This window comes from Cygnus olor, chromosome 3, assembly GCF_009769625.2.
Source record: "Cygnus olor isolate bCygOlo1 chromosome 3, bCygOlo1.pri.v2, whole genome shotgun sequence".
Lineage (NCBI taxonomy): Eukaryota > Metazoa > Chordata > Aves > Anseriformes > Anatidae > Cygnus > Cygnus olor.
The window spans coordinates 48,138,663-48,151,243 of record NC_049171.1 but is presented as its reverse complement, the minus strand read 5'-3'; positions in this window follow the sequence as shown (position 1 = coordinate 48,151,243).

Here is a 12,581-nt window from a genome sequence, read left to right as displayed (position 1 = left end):
AAATTGGAAAGTGATTATAGTTAGGAGTCAAAATTGATAACAGCATGGGAGAAAGTGGGTGTTCTGACTACTGGTTCCTAAATTTTACTATTAGAAGTCAAGCTATATACTTGCAAGATGTGAATGCATTGAAGTGGTTTAAAAGAAAGTCTCTGGTCTGTACAGTGAATTATTTTCTTCTTGAAGATTAAAGCTGACAGCTGGGATTACACTGGAAGTCTGAAAACCATGGATAATTATTGAACTAACAACGACTAAATCTAATACTCCAAATGTGGGCCTGCTGCATAGCCAAGGTAACTTAATAGAAGATGCAAGGAAAGGAAGTGAAGTGGTATTGGAAATCTAGTTCATAATGTGAAGAAGGCAGGTTGGTGCTTTCTCTCCTAAAAATATTAACTGTATGTTTGTGCATCAGTTTACATCCTCTTCTGAGAGGGGTGCCAAAGTGGGTGTGAGGAGGTATTTAAGAGCTTCATGCAAATAGAAATACCAGGTGCAGATACACAGCTCTGAGTGCTACATTATTGCATTGCTGGTTGGCTCCTTGTGTGGTCTGACCATTAATAACAAGTTTCGAATAACAATTTCAATTGTTGCTCAGAGATTGAATAACTCTTACTTGAGTAAGTTACCCGTATACGTAAAACTTTTGACTGGAAGAAGCAGTATTTTGCATTTACTGTTGTCTGTCTTGCTTTTTGAGAGGATTGGAATGAATTGAACAGATTTTTACACTCAACTCTTTGAAAGTCCGGACTAGCAACTTGAAGAATAGAGTAAAAAAAAAAAAATCAGTAGAAATAAAATGTGCTCTGCTGCTGCACCCCCTGTGCACTAGTGTCCTATGCATAATTTAGAAGTACTTTTATTTCTGTGTAAACAGACTTGATTTCTCCCTTGTGCTGTCATACTCCATTTTTTTTAACCTTCTGTTGGAGATTGGAGCAGATACCCGTGCAGCTGGACCATCCACCTGAGCAGAGATGCTGCAAATCACTTCAGAGCTTGCAGAAGCCATTTCCATAGGCCTGTGCTTGGATTTGGCTGCAAGAGGCAGATGGGTGATGCAGCACAGCTGGCCCTGCTGCTTCTGGCCTAGCTTAAATACTGATACAGGATGCGGTGGTAACTTGTGGTTGGCAGATGTAAGTACTGTGAAATACATTGAAGGTAGATCAACGCCACTTTTTGAAGTTTGGGATACATCTGAAGTAGATACGTGTAAATAAAAAGAACAAGTTATAAAAGTGATTTTTGTTTGAGTATGATGTAACGCTCCTGTCCCCCAAAATGTTGTCAGTGGTTGGTTGATGCTTTTTCTAGTCTGCTACACGATGACTAGAAAGTTATGGTCACGCAAAAATGTGCTAAACACTTTCAAAATTGCAAATGTCTTGTAACTGGAGGGAAAAAGTCTTTAAGCTGTACAAGAAGAAAAGATGCTTCTATTCAAAACTGCTTAATTCCAGCAATTCCAGCTCTTCCTCCAGCAGGGGGAAGCAGGGGCATAAATTTCTTCAGGAAACATTGGGATTGTTCCAGTTGACACCTAGTTTGTTTTTAGCTGCAGGTTTGGTTTTGTCCTCCCCCTTTCTGGAGAGGGAAGGCATAGATGGAGGTTTCTTTTATCTATTTCTTGTGTTTTAAACTACTGTTTGTTCAAAACTAACATTTTCCTCTTTTTTTTTTTTTTTTTTACCAAACTCCTTGCTGACTATTCATTTAAAGACTGTTGAAGGAAACCCTTTATAAGACAGGAATTACTACAGGATTATTTAAAAATAAAACCTGTATTGGAAGTTGAGTGTATGCTTAAATTCCTTTTTATTTAGTAGTTTAAGCATCTGCTTTATTGCCTGTGTTATGTTGGGACCTTGGCAAGTCACGAAACAAACATAAGTGTACGAGATATCTTTGGTTGATTCCTGCTTGGTATTGAACTCTAGATGAAATACCAAAATTGTTCCCGTTGCATATCTGTGTGATTTTCATGGCTTGCAGTTTATTTCATGCAGTGTGTAAACTTGTTTTAACGTGCAACTTGAGCCCACACAGAAGCTATTTAGTTGGTAGAAATAATTTTCTGCTGAAATCATTTAGCTTTGTCACTCAGTCAAGTAGTGGAACAGTTACCAGCAATGAAACTTATAATAAATCTAATTAGCATAATAGATTGTAAGGCTAATTATAATATTTTTAAGCCAAATTACATACACTAAACTTAATGTGTGTTGAATCAAGAAGCACTTTCAACTTCTCAGTGTGTATAACCCTTCCACATGTATGCTTTAAGAATTGAACAAGGGAGTTACATTGCCTGCATAGGATTTAGTGGTACAAAGGTACTTCATGGTCCACCTTGAGAAATTGTTTTTAATTCATCCACCTTCATTTCAAAATAAGTTGAGTGCTTTCCTTTTCATGCAAGCAACATAACTAGCTTCATCGACAAAGCTGGAGATGTTTATATGTTCTGGAGAGAGAACCTGGAAAAAACATGTATAAGGCAAGTTGGCAGGAGTTAGAATTATATTTTATTTTCACCCTAAAGAATCAATATGACCCACAGAGTGGTGACTTCTGGGAATTTGTTGGGTATGATCACAGTTGGGAACAGCAAACTTTTTTTACATCTAATGCTGATGTTAAATATTGGATGAAATTGCATTCACAGGTTAAAGGGTTTGGGTCACAGGTGTGGGAACCCCTGAGCTGGTGTTCTGCTGAAGGCAGAGCACTCTTTGTAAGGACAATCTAGGGACAATTGAGGTGTGAGATCTAGACCTTAGTGATTTCCCCCCCTCCCCCCCCCCCCCCAGTGGAAAAGAGTAAAGGTTTATACAGTATTTGTTAATGAATAATAGTTCTGGTATTGCTGAGCCTTGATGGATGTACTTGTCTTTAGATTTACTGGGCCAAGTTCAACAGCAACTTAGAAAGAGGTTGGCTGTTCCTGTAAAATCAACAGGAATAGAATGGCCTGGGTTGGAAGGGACCTCCAAGGTCATCTAGTTCCAACCCCCCTGCCATAGGCAGGGGCATGGGTTTACCCCCATTGGGAAATTGGTATGTGAGGACCACCTTTGAATAAACTGCTGATAATTAGTCTTTCCAGAAGCCTAAATGGCATGCCCCCAAATGTCCTAGTTGAAATGTACTCAGTCTTGTAGCCTTGAGCCAGTGTTTTTTGCCTTTTGTGTATATTTATTAGCTTTTGAATGCTTGCAGGAGAAACATTTGTTGTTCCTTTATTAATAAAAACTAATTAATAATTAAACAAATGGAGTGGGGAGCAGGTATGTACCTACCTTCTTTGCTGTTCCTTTCACCCATTTGAAACTCTCCAGGAATCCTAAATTGTGCCACTGGATGCTTTCATTTTTCACCTCAGTTTGTGGAGCTTTCATTTTTCAGCTCAGTTTGTTTTCCATCACTGGAGTTGTTCATGTGCACGCCACAGATGCACCCTGTTTTGCAGCCATCACACTTCAACCCACCCCAGTCTCTGGTAGACACACACACCAAATGTAGACAGGGATCAGAACGAGGCAATTGTCACTTACATGCCAGTCTGATGTTTCCCACAGCTGGGAAATAGGATAGCAGTAGCAATGTGGATGTTTTTTCCTTGTATTTCCGAATGCCGAGATGCCTGGATTTATTTGTGTACCATCCTCCCATCGAGGTGCTTCAGGAGAGTAAGAGGAGTGGAAGGCCAGCAGCATATTGTTTATTGGGTGTTTTGTTTTTTTCCTTCACAGCACACAATCATTTCTCCATGCCTTGATCACAGCTACGGAATTCGTGCTTCCTAATATATGCATGTGCAGTAAATTAAACTCAAATTGAATGACCAATTTCCTTACAGCTGAAGCTCCATTAATTATTATGTGTAAATCACATTAGATGAGATTAGGCTATAATGGCTGTAAAATAGATGCTGCCCATGACAGGGTGGCGAGATTCCGAGGCCCAGGTGACAATCACTTGGGTCACCTGAAATGAAAAGATGAAATGTGATAGTCCTTGCTTCATTTTGCACTGGTGGCTTGATCTGCTTGAGTTGCCCAGCTGTGTTGTCCCTCCAAAATAATTCAGATGCACAAGAACCTGCTCTTCTCTTGGTCCTATGCAGAACACACAGGCAGCAGCTTCCCATCACCCTGCTCCTGTCATGAGACGATTCGAACAACCTCATTTATGTCTTTAGCTTCCCTTTAAATGTCACGTGGCAGAAGTGACTGCTGGGCGCAGGTGCTTCTTCCTGAAGTTATGAAGATTTACTCTTCGCAGTTAACTTCCTTATGTAAGGTTTTATCTGGTTGTATCTTTTTATGGTTCCCTCCTGATGTAGATTTGTTAGGTTGGTTTGATCTCTTCTTTTCCTTCTCCTTTGCAGCAGGAGAATGAACCATCTGAATAGTTCATTCAGATGATGAAAAGCTGCCCCATTATATTTTACATTCAAATTCACTTTTAATATATAGTATGAATGCTAAAAATTACTGGTGATTTAAAATACAGAGACTTCTCTACACAGGCTCTTCTTTTGCTGGCAAAAAAAGTGCCTTTAGCACATCTGGTCCATATCTCAGCCTTGTGGCAGGGTGTGAGGCATCCATCTCCCTCCCCTGCTGGAGAAACCAGCCCTGCCTGGCGCCTCTCTGTCCTTCTCCTTTAGAAGGACCTTGGTAGAGATGCCTCGAGAAAAGTCCATGAGACATCACCAGGGCATCCACACCAGCGGCTGCAGGTCAGAGAGCTGCCCACATGCTACCCAGCAAGCCCTACACAGCACAGCAATGTCTGTGCTCGCTGCTAAAAGCCAATTAAAACAAAAAAATAGAGCTGTGTTGTTCAAACCCTGGCATCTCTTAAAAGGGAAGCACAGCCCCCTTGGTCAAATGTGAGCCTGGGAGACTTGCAGGAATGACAGCAATTAAACATCACATTGCTTTGAATCTCCATGTAAGTGTAAAGTGTTAAATATTACGACAGCACCAACACAGGGGCTGACACCAGCCTTTGTAATCCAGGTCTCTGTAGATGCGAGGTTTTAGGCTAGGCAGTGATAAAATAATTCGGCTTGTTAGGCACAGGCAAAGCTTGTTGGTATGCGTATCATGCCAGCATGAAAAGTGATGGAAGTGTCAAAATAGCAGAGGTGGGGAAACGTAGCGAAAACCCGAAAATCAAACCTTTTATTTCAAAAACATCACCACTGAAATTAGATTAGTTTTATTATAACTATAATATGATTTCTGAAGTTTAACTTCTGAGCAATTAATTGACTAGCTCTGATAACTGCTGTGAAGCAGGCTTTGATTCTGCTCTCTTTTCTTCTTCTGTTGGCAGCTATTCCGCAGCTGGAAAGAAAATTTGTCCCATCTCTGGCATTGAACAGAGGCCTCTTGCAAAGCTTAAACCTGCTTTGCTAGGTCAAATAATTGCCTCGCTGTGACAGGAACTGACAAGTCCTTGCAGAACTATACATGGGTGAAGGACAGCAGAGCCTGTCTGGCGATTCCTGATTCCATGCAACATTGTGGTGCACTAAAGTACTAAAACTGCACTAAAGTACTTCCACTACCACCAGTAAAATAAAATCCAGATATAAAAATTATCCTCAAAGGTTTCTGAGGGATAAAACGGGCTTTGATGTTTTTCTGGTCACTGATAATATTGTTTGTTTGTTGTTGTTCTTGATGGTTTTTTGTTTGTTTGTGTAATAAAAAGTGCTGCATGGTTGTGGAGTCTCCTCCTTGGAGATCCTCAAAAGCCACCTGGATGTGGTCAAAGGCAAGAGCTCTGGATGTCCCTGCTTGAGCAGGTGTTAGACCAGATGGCCTCCAGACGTCCCTGCCCACCTCAGCCATCCTGTGATGCTATAACTTTGTCCCTTTTTGTTCCATGTGCAGACCAACCAGAAACCAAACCTGATGCCTGGGGTAGGCGGCAGCCCTGCTCTGTCACCGATTTCTCCTCCTTGTGCTGGGTTTTGCTGAGTGCAGTGAGCAGGGATTGAGTGCCCGAGCCAGGCTGCCTTGCATGGTAGTCCTGTCATTTGACAGGCGGCAGTCTGTGCCGAATTTTGGCTACCAGAGAGGCTCTTCCCATCCTTGGTGGTACCAGCAGATGCTGTGTGGGGTGTTTCTCTACTGAGTTTGTATGCAAACAACATACAGCTCCTGACTGATGATGGCTATCCAACTCCCTGGCTAATTAAAATCTATAAACTATGCTGGCATATGTAATTTAAAAAATAGCTATACTATAGTATGACTATGCATGCATATAGACTAAAAATAGCGCTTGCCAAGAGAAAAAGAGATAATTACAGTGAATTTGGATGGTGACTGATTTTACTCCTTTTTCTTCTATTGAATTAAGAAAAATGAGTATGCAAATGTGTCTTATGTGGAGGTATATATTTTTACTGCCTTTTCAGCTATGGCAAGAAACCAAAGCTGGTGGCCCTGGATGTTTCTGCAGGTGGTCACTGCAGGAAGGCGCTGGTACTGCCGGGCCTCCTGCACAAGATGGCGCCCCCGCACAAAATGGCGCCCCTGAACCTTGCCTCAGGTGTGTGAGCAAGTGGTCAGTGTGGGGCATGCTCCTGTGTCGCTGTGTCTGCTGCCCAGCCCTGTCCTCTGCCTGCTGTAGCCGTGAATGGTTGGAGGACATGTTTTTGGGGCTGGGTCTCTTGGTAGGAAAGGCTGACTTGGTGTCCACCCCCTCAGGTGTGGTGTGCATCGCTGTTATCCCCCCAGTCCAGTACCTGTGGCGCTGTTTCCTCTACGATCTCCATGTTCAGATGCTCTCAGGGTGCCAAATTTGGAGGGGCTGAGAACAACACCGGCTTCCCTGGTGCTAGGGCAGCCTCCAGTGCCTGAGGGAGGAGACAGGGTCCACAGCAGGACTTGGCACCCAGCTACTGCTTCTCTTCTGGTCACCTGCGCTGTGAAGCGAGCATCCCTTCAGTGGGGCTGGGCGTAATCCTCCTTGTGGCCCAGGAACAAAATCAGGAGGCACCTTGCACAAGAGGGAAACCGGGAGCTGCCAGCATGGCTGTGGGTGTTTGGTGGCTGATGTGCCTTGGAGAAGCCCTAGGTTGGAAAATGACTTCAAGACATGAGACTAACCCAAGTGGAAAAAAAGAAATCTGTAGTATTTTGCTTTTTAACTACTGCCCAGGCACAGTCATTTTATTTCTGTCCATTTATGCTACTAGAGATGAGTTATTGGAGAAAGGTGCTTGGAAAAAGAGATGTTGAGATTGTTGCTTCTGTTATCATTTCATTGAACTAGCCATTGAATTTTTTGTTTATCATGACATTTATTAAAATAGATACCTTTCACTTGTCATAATGCAGCGCTTCCCAGCTCACAGTCCCTCTCTATATGACAGCCAAAACTTCGAGCTAAGATGCTGGTTAATCAAATCCTAGAAATTTCCCAGAATAAGAGAAATCCCCATTTAGGAAATGCTGCCTAAGAAAGGTATGTTTTTAGGAAAGGTGCCCTGATGCAATTTAAACTGTTTTGTTTTCCATGGTGGTAGAAGAATGACCGGGTTTTCACTGCAGAAGCAGCATGTGAGCCCATGGGATGCTGCAGGTACATGGTGGGAGCCGCTGTAAGGAGGGAGCCCAGTGCTGGGGCTCCCTGGGCAGCTCTGCAGCCCCCTGCGCTCTCCAGGCTGCCATCCCAGCCTTTCTTCTGTTTTTTCTTTGAACTTTCTTTCCCCCCATCCAGTGCTCCCCTGATGGGATGTCTCTCTCTGTGCCCTGCTGTGGTTCTTACAATAAAAAGCTGACGTTTCAGTGTGTTGCCTCACAAATAACAATTCTGATGCGTACTCAGTGAAGAGTTTCTAATTCAGCTTTTCAATGCCTTATCCTTGTCAGGCATGGCTAATATAATTAGCAAGGGAAAGTCGTGCAAAAAATAATCCTGACTCTTCCTTGATCTTCACGCGGAGAGTGATGCAGTAATTGCCATCGCTTCAGTGTTTCTGGAGCAAGATGCTCTTCCCAGCATCTGCTCAGCTTGTGCTGAGCAAAGACCCTGTGCTGTATGATGCTGCAACATTGCATATATTCTGCAGGGAACAGATTTGGAAGCAGGGGCATGCAGGTTGCATCAACAGGACAGTGAATGGCATGACCTCCTTGTGCCACACCTGCAGGCTCATCAGCTTTTAAGCATCACTGCTAGCACTGGACAGGCAGATGTGGTCCACTGGAAGTTTGCTGCGTAAATAAAAACATCAAAAATGAACATTGGTGTCATGGCCCTTAACCCAGAGGCAAGAAAAGGGCTCTTTGTTCCTTAGCTGCAGCAGGCTGCGTTGGTGCTCCAGTTCTGGCTATGGTTATCATACCTTATTGCACCTGCCTGCTTCAGCTGTGGGGAATTCTGTCCAGGCACTCAACTTTTTGGGTGCTGTCACTCCTGCTTTTTTGCCTAAAATAAGCTGAGAAGGGAAAGGAGAAGACATGCTTTCTGCAGATCTAAAAGATTATTTCTTTTATTGCTAAGGATGCCGTGTGACTTTATTGCCTTTCTGAGCTCTTTAACACAGCAATAAACGAGCTGTTAAAATATTTTAAAATCAATAAGTGTAATAAAGAACCAGGCAAATTACAAAGCCCCTCCTGACATTTAGTGATTTGGGAAATAACCGTGTCCTGAAGCCAGGGGCGAAGTGGCGAGGACTAGGTGCTGTGGAGCTGCGGGGGTGGGGGGGGGGGTGGGGCAAAGGCTGGGACGTGTATTTTGGGAGCTGTCCCTTGCCTCTCTGAGGCATGCTGGGGCTTGGGCTTCATCTTCAGCTCAGCCTGGTGAGCACATTGCTGCAGCCCACTGCCGAGTCTCAGAAGCTTCATTCAGAAGCAGAAACATGAAATGTGGATGCCTACGTTGTTCTGGGCAAGCTCTTGCACCCCAAGTGCCATTTGTGGGGTGCTGTGGTCCCCCCTTAGTGGGGGAAGGCGGTGGGCAGGAGGCACATCCCCTTTCCCCTCCCGGCTTCATGCATCTAAAGGACTTATTAAAGGATGCCTTCCCTGGAGACCTGTTTTCTTGAAAGATGCTGGTGCTTTTGTAATTAAGGTGATTGTTTAAATTCATTCCCTTAGACCAGATCGCATCGTACCTTAACCAACTGTATTTCCCCGAGCGTGGGGGGATTGGAGAAGGGTAAGGGTGGCTGTCGCATGATTAATTCAGCATCCGGAAAGATTTATGGGTAAAAACCTCGTTAAACTGAAATGCCTAATAAAGATGCGGGCAAAATCACATACAGGGCATAACCTGGGCAGGCAGCAGCCCTGAAAGACCCTCGTGCAGCGGTCACCCAGGGGCTGGATGTCACCAATGTCACCCTCACGGTCAAGCATCTGCTGATGGCAGCAAGAAATGCTCCGGGCCCCCGCCTCGCTGATCTCATGCCCATGTACCAGGCAGGGCTGCGCATGCTTAGGCTGTTTCGGGATATTTAATTTCCTTTCTCACTTAACCTGAATGCTTTCTGATTTCATGGAAATCCGCAGGTAATTGAATGTAATTGTTTAAAGAATCAAATCGTTTAAATTACAGGGTGATGCTTGAAATAAAATAATATAAAAATCTAATTATAATAAAAATCTAATATATCTAATATATAAAATCTAATTATAATAAAAATATATAAATAATATAAATATAATATAAATATATATTTATATTATATATATTATATAATTATATATTATATATATATTATTATATATTTATAAATAATATAAATATAATATAAAAATCTAATTATAATAAAAATCTGTGGGAGTTTATTAACGTCGGCGGTGCTTTTCCTGCCTGGGACAGAGATTTGGTGTGATCCTGCACGGCGCTGGGCTGCAAGGGAGTGCAGATGGGGGAAGAGGATGGTGTGAGGGTAGGATCTGGCACCTGCTCAGCCCTCAGTGGGATCAGCGCTGTTCCCATCCTTGTTCCCCTCCTTATTCCCTGTTGCCAGTGTGGATGGTTATGGGCACCTGAGACTGCCCCTCAGTCGAGCACAGAGGGGAGTGGAGGACGCAGTGAAGAAGGGAGCCCAGGTTTGTATTTTTGTTGTTGGTGGGGGGCTTTTCTGTTTCTTTTGTTACAGACGTGATAACCATCTCAGATAAAAAAATGCTTTGAACCATCCCCCAATGCCATCTCATCCTCTCTTGCTTTTGGAAGTTGTGCAGCCCTACAGACCAGCTATTTGTTTTAACCCCAAATACAAAACTCTTCAATTTAAACTTTTACCATCAAATAAACCCTGCAAAGAGCCCAGTCTAAAGAAACCCGCCATCCATAATGGAGCAAAACTTGCTCTGCACTCAGTGGAGATGCGTTTTGAGGACTGCAAACTCATGCATGGCATTAAAAACAACAGTAAAAAATAAATAAATAAAATCCAGATCCCCTCCCCAGCACTTTGCTGTTGTATTGCACCGTATTAATATCAGATTTTCTGCAAGAAGCTGCAGCTGATGCCTCTGTGCTGTGCTGCCGTGCCCACGCTGGATGACACTGGTAACATCGTGTGACACAAATAACAGCGCTGGGTGCAACAAGCCACAGCAGCATCGTGCCTGCTGAGGAAATGGGAAGCGACAGGGATGGCTAAGAGCGTCACGGTCAAAATTTTGAACAGTTTAAAAGAGAAGACAGGCTTTTAAAAAGATCCTGGCATCATGATTACTTTTTTTTTTTTTTTTAATCACTCTTTTCCCCATGTATCCTGTTAGGGAACTTACAACTGAGATTTGCATGGGTTGACAGCCACCTTCCATTTCGTTCTTATTGGGGAATCTGTGAGCGCTGGCCCACTGGCCCTGATTTTTTCAAATAAAGAGAAGAGGGAGAAAGAGGGATCTCAGGACTTTGCCAGGACGAAGGCTGAGCTGTGTGTTTCCTCACCTAGCACCTTTGCAAGCACCACAGGTTTCAGACACCAGCAGAGGAAGACAGAAAATGGTTGTTCCAGTTCTCTGCTGATAATATATTTTTTCACACCTAAGATTATCTGTTGAATGCAAACAAAAGCAAAAGCAGAAACAAATAAAGAAAAAGAAACAAAAAAGAAAAACGCTGCCTTGATTCTCCAAACCGCAATTCTTTTATCTTTAGGGGTACAAAGCTTTCCTCTTTTAAGAGACAGCCAAGCACTCAGCCATCCCGCAGGTGGATGGATGCCCTCCTCCCCGCAGCTGGGGACGGCTCCAGCACCAGAGCATCGTCTGATACTGATGGGAAGGGTCCAGGAGTCGGGGTGCCTTGCTTTTCCTCTCCTCCTTCCTCGTCTGCTTGCTCATCCCATCATCTGTGGTGATGGGTCACCGGTAACTCCCCTAAAACCAGCAAAGCCAGGCTAGCACAGAACCAGTGAACAGGGACCACAAAAACAGCAGAACCAGCACCAATGGCTGCAAGCCCATCTGAGGAAGCATTCACAGGAGTGGAAATAAAGGGAGGTGAGGAGCACATTCTGGCAATAAATACCAGGTAACAGCACCTGTGAGCGTGTGAAGTGGGCAGCGGGGAGCTGTGCGACACTCGCAAACAACTGCCACAAGCCCCTTTGCTGGTACAATTTCATCTAGCACAGTCAATGGAGCGTGACGGGATTATTATGATCATTATTTATTATGTGTATTATACTGTGGGGGTGAGGAGTAAGAGCTGCTGGTGGTATGATAGATAGGAAAGAGCCGGTGCCTTCTCAAAGGTGAGTAGCTGAAAATGCAGTGAAAATCCAGTCCTGCATCCTGCCCAAGTGCAACAGCACGGCTATGGTGACCAATATCTCCAAGTATTATGAATATCATCACCTGGCCATACCTGTAAGATATATCTTTGAGCTCCAGGCTCCGTGTACGTGTGTGCAGATGTGCGAGTGTGAGCACTGCAGTACCCACGTGCTCCTGGTGTTGCCGGCAAAAAGGTCCCAAGCCCCTTTCCCCCCAGTTTGCGTTTAATTTGTCCGAAACTGGAGCGCCCGGTCCTGCCCATCACGTTAGCTCGGTATTGGGCCACATTGCTGCAGGATCGGGACAAAGGGATGATGATACAGGCTGGTTTCTATGGCAACAGAGGAGGGGTAGGTAAAATGTAGAAATGTTGCAAGCACCCGTTCTGCTTGTTGCACCGCACCGCACGTTGCTGTGAAAGCTGCTGCTATGTGGGGAAAAAAAGTCCGGCTGCCTTTACCTTTTGGCTTGCAGAGCTCTGAACTATACAGACATGGCAATTTTTTCTCCGTTTAGCCGGGAAGAGAAAGGAGACACGGCACACGGGCCCTCATTTTCTGCGTGTAAAATGTGTGTGTTCTTTAAAAGGCAGTGGTTGGCTGGTTTTCCGGACATGATGTGGTTGAAGCTGTCATCGTAATGGAAATTCATTGCTGTAGCTATGGTAAATCGAGTTTTCTGCCTGTGCTGAATGCATTAGTCTAATGAGATGTTTGCAGCTGGAGAGCTGAGCTGCTGGAGGCTTGCACTGTGCTAAGAGACAGGGAGAAGATGGCTTTTGCCGGGCTCTGGGTG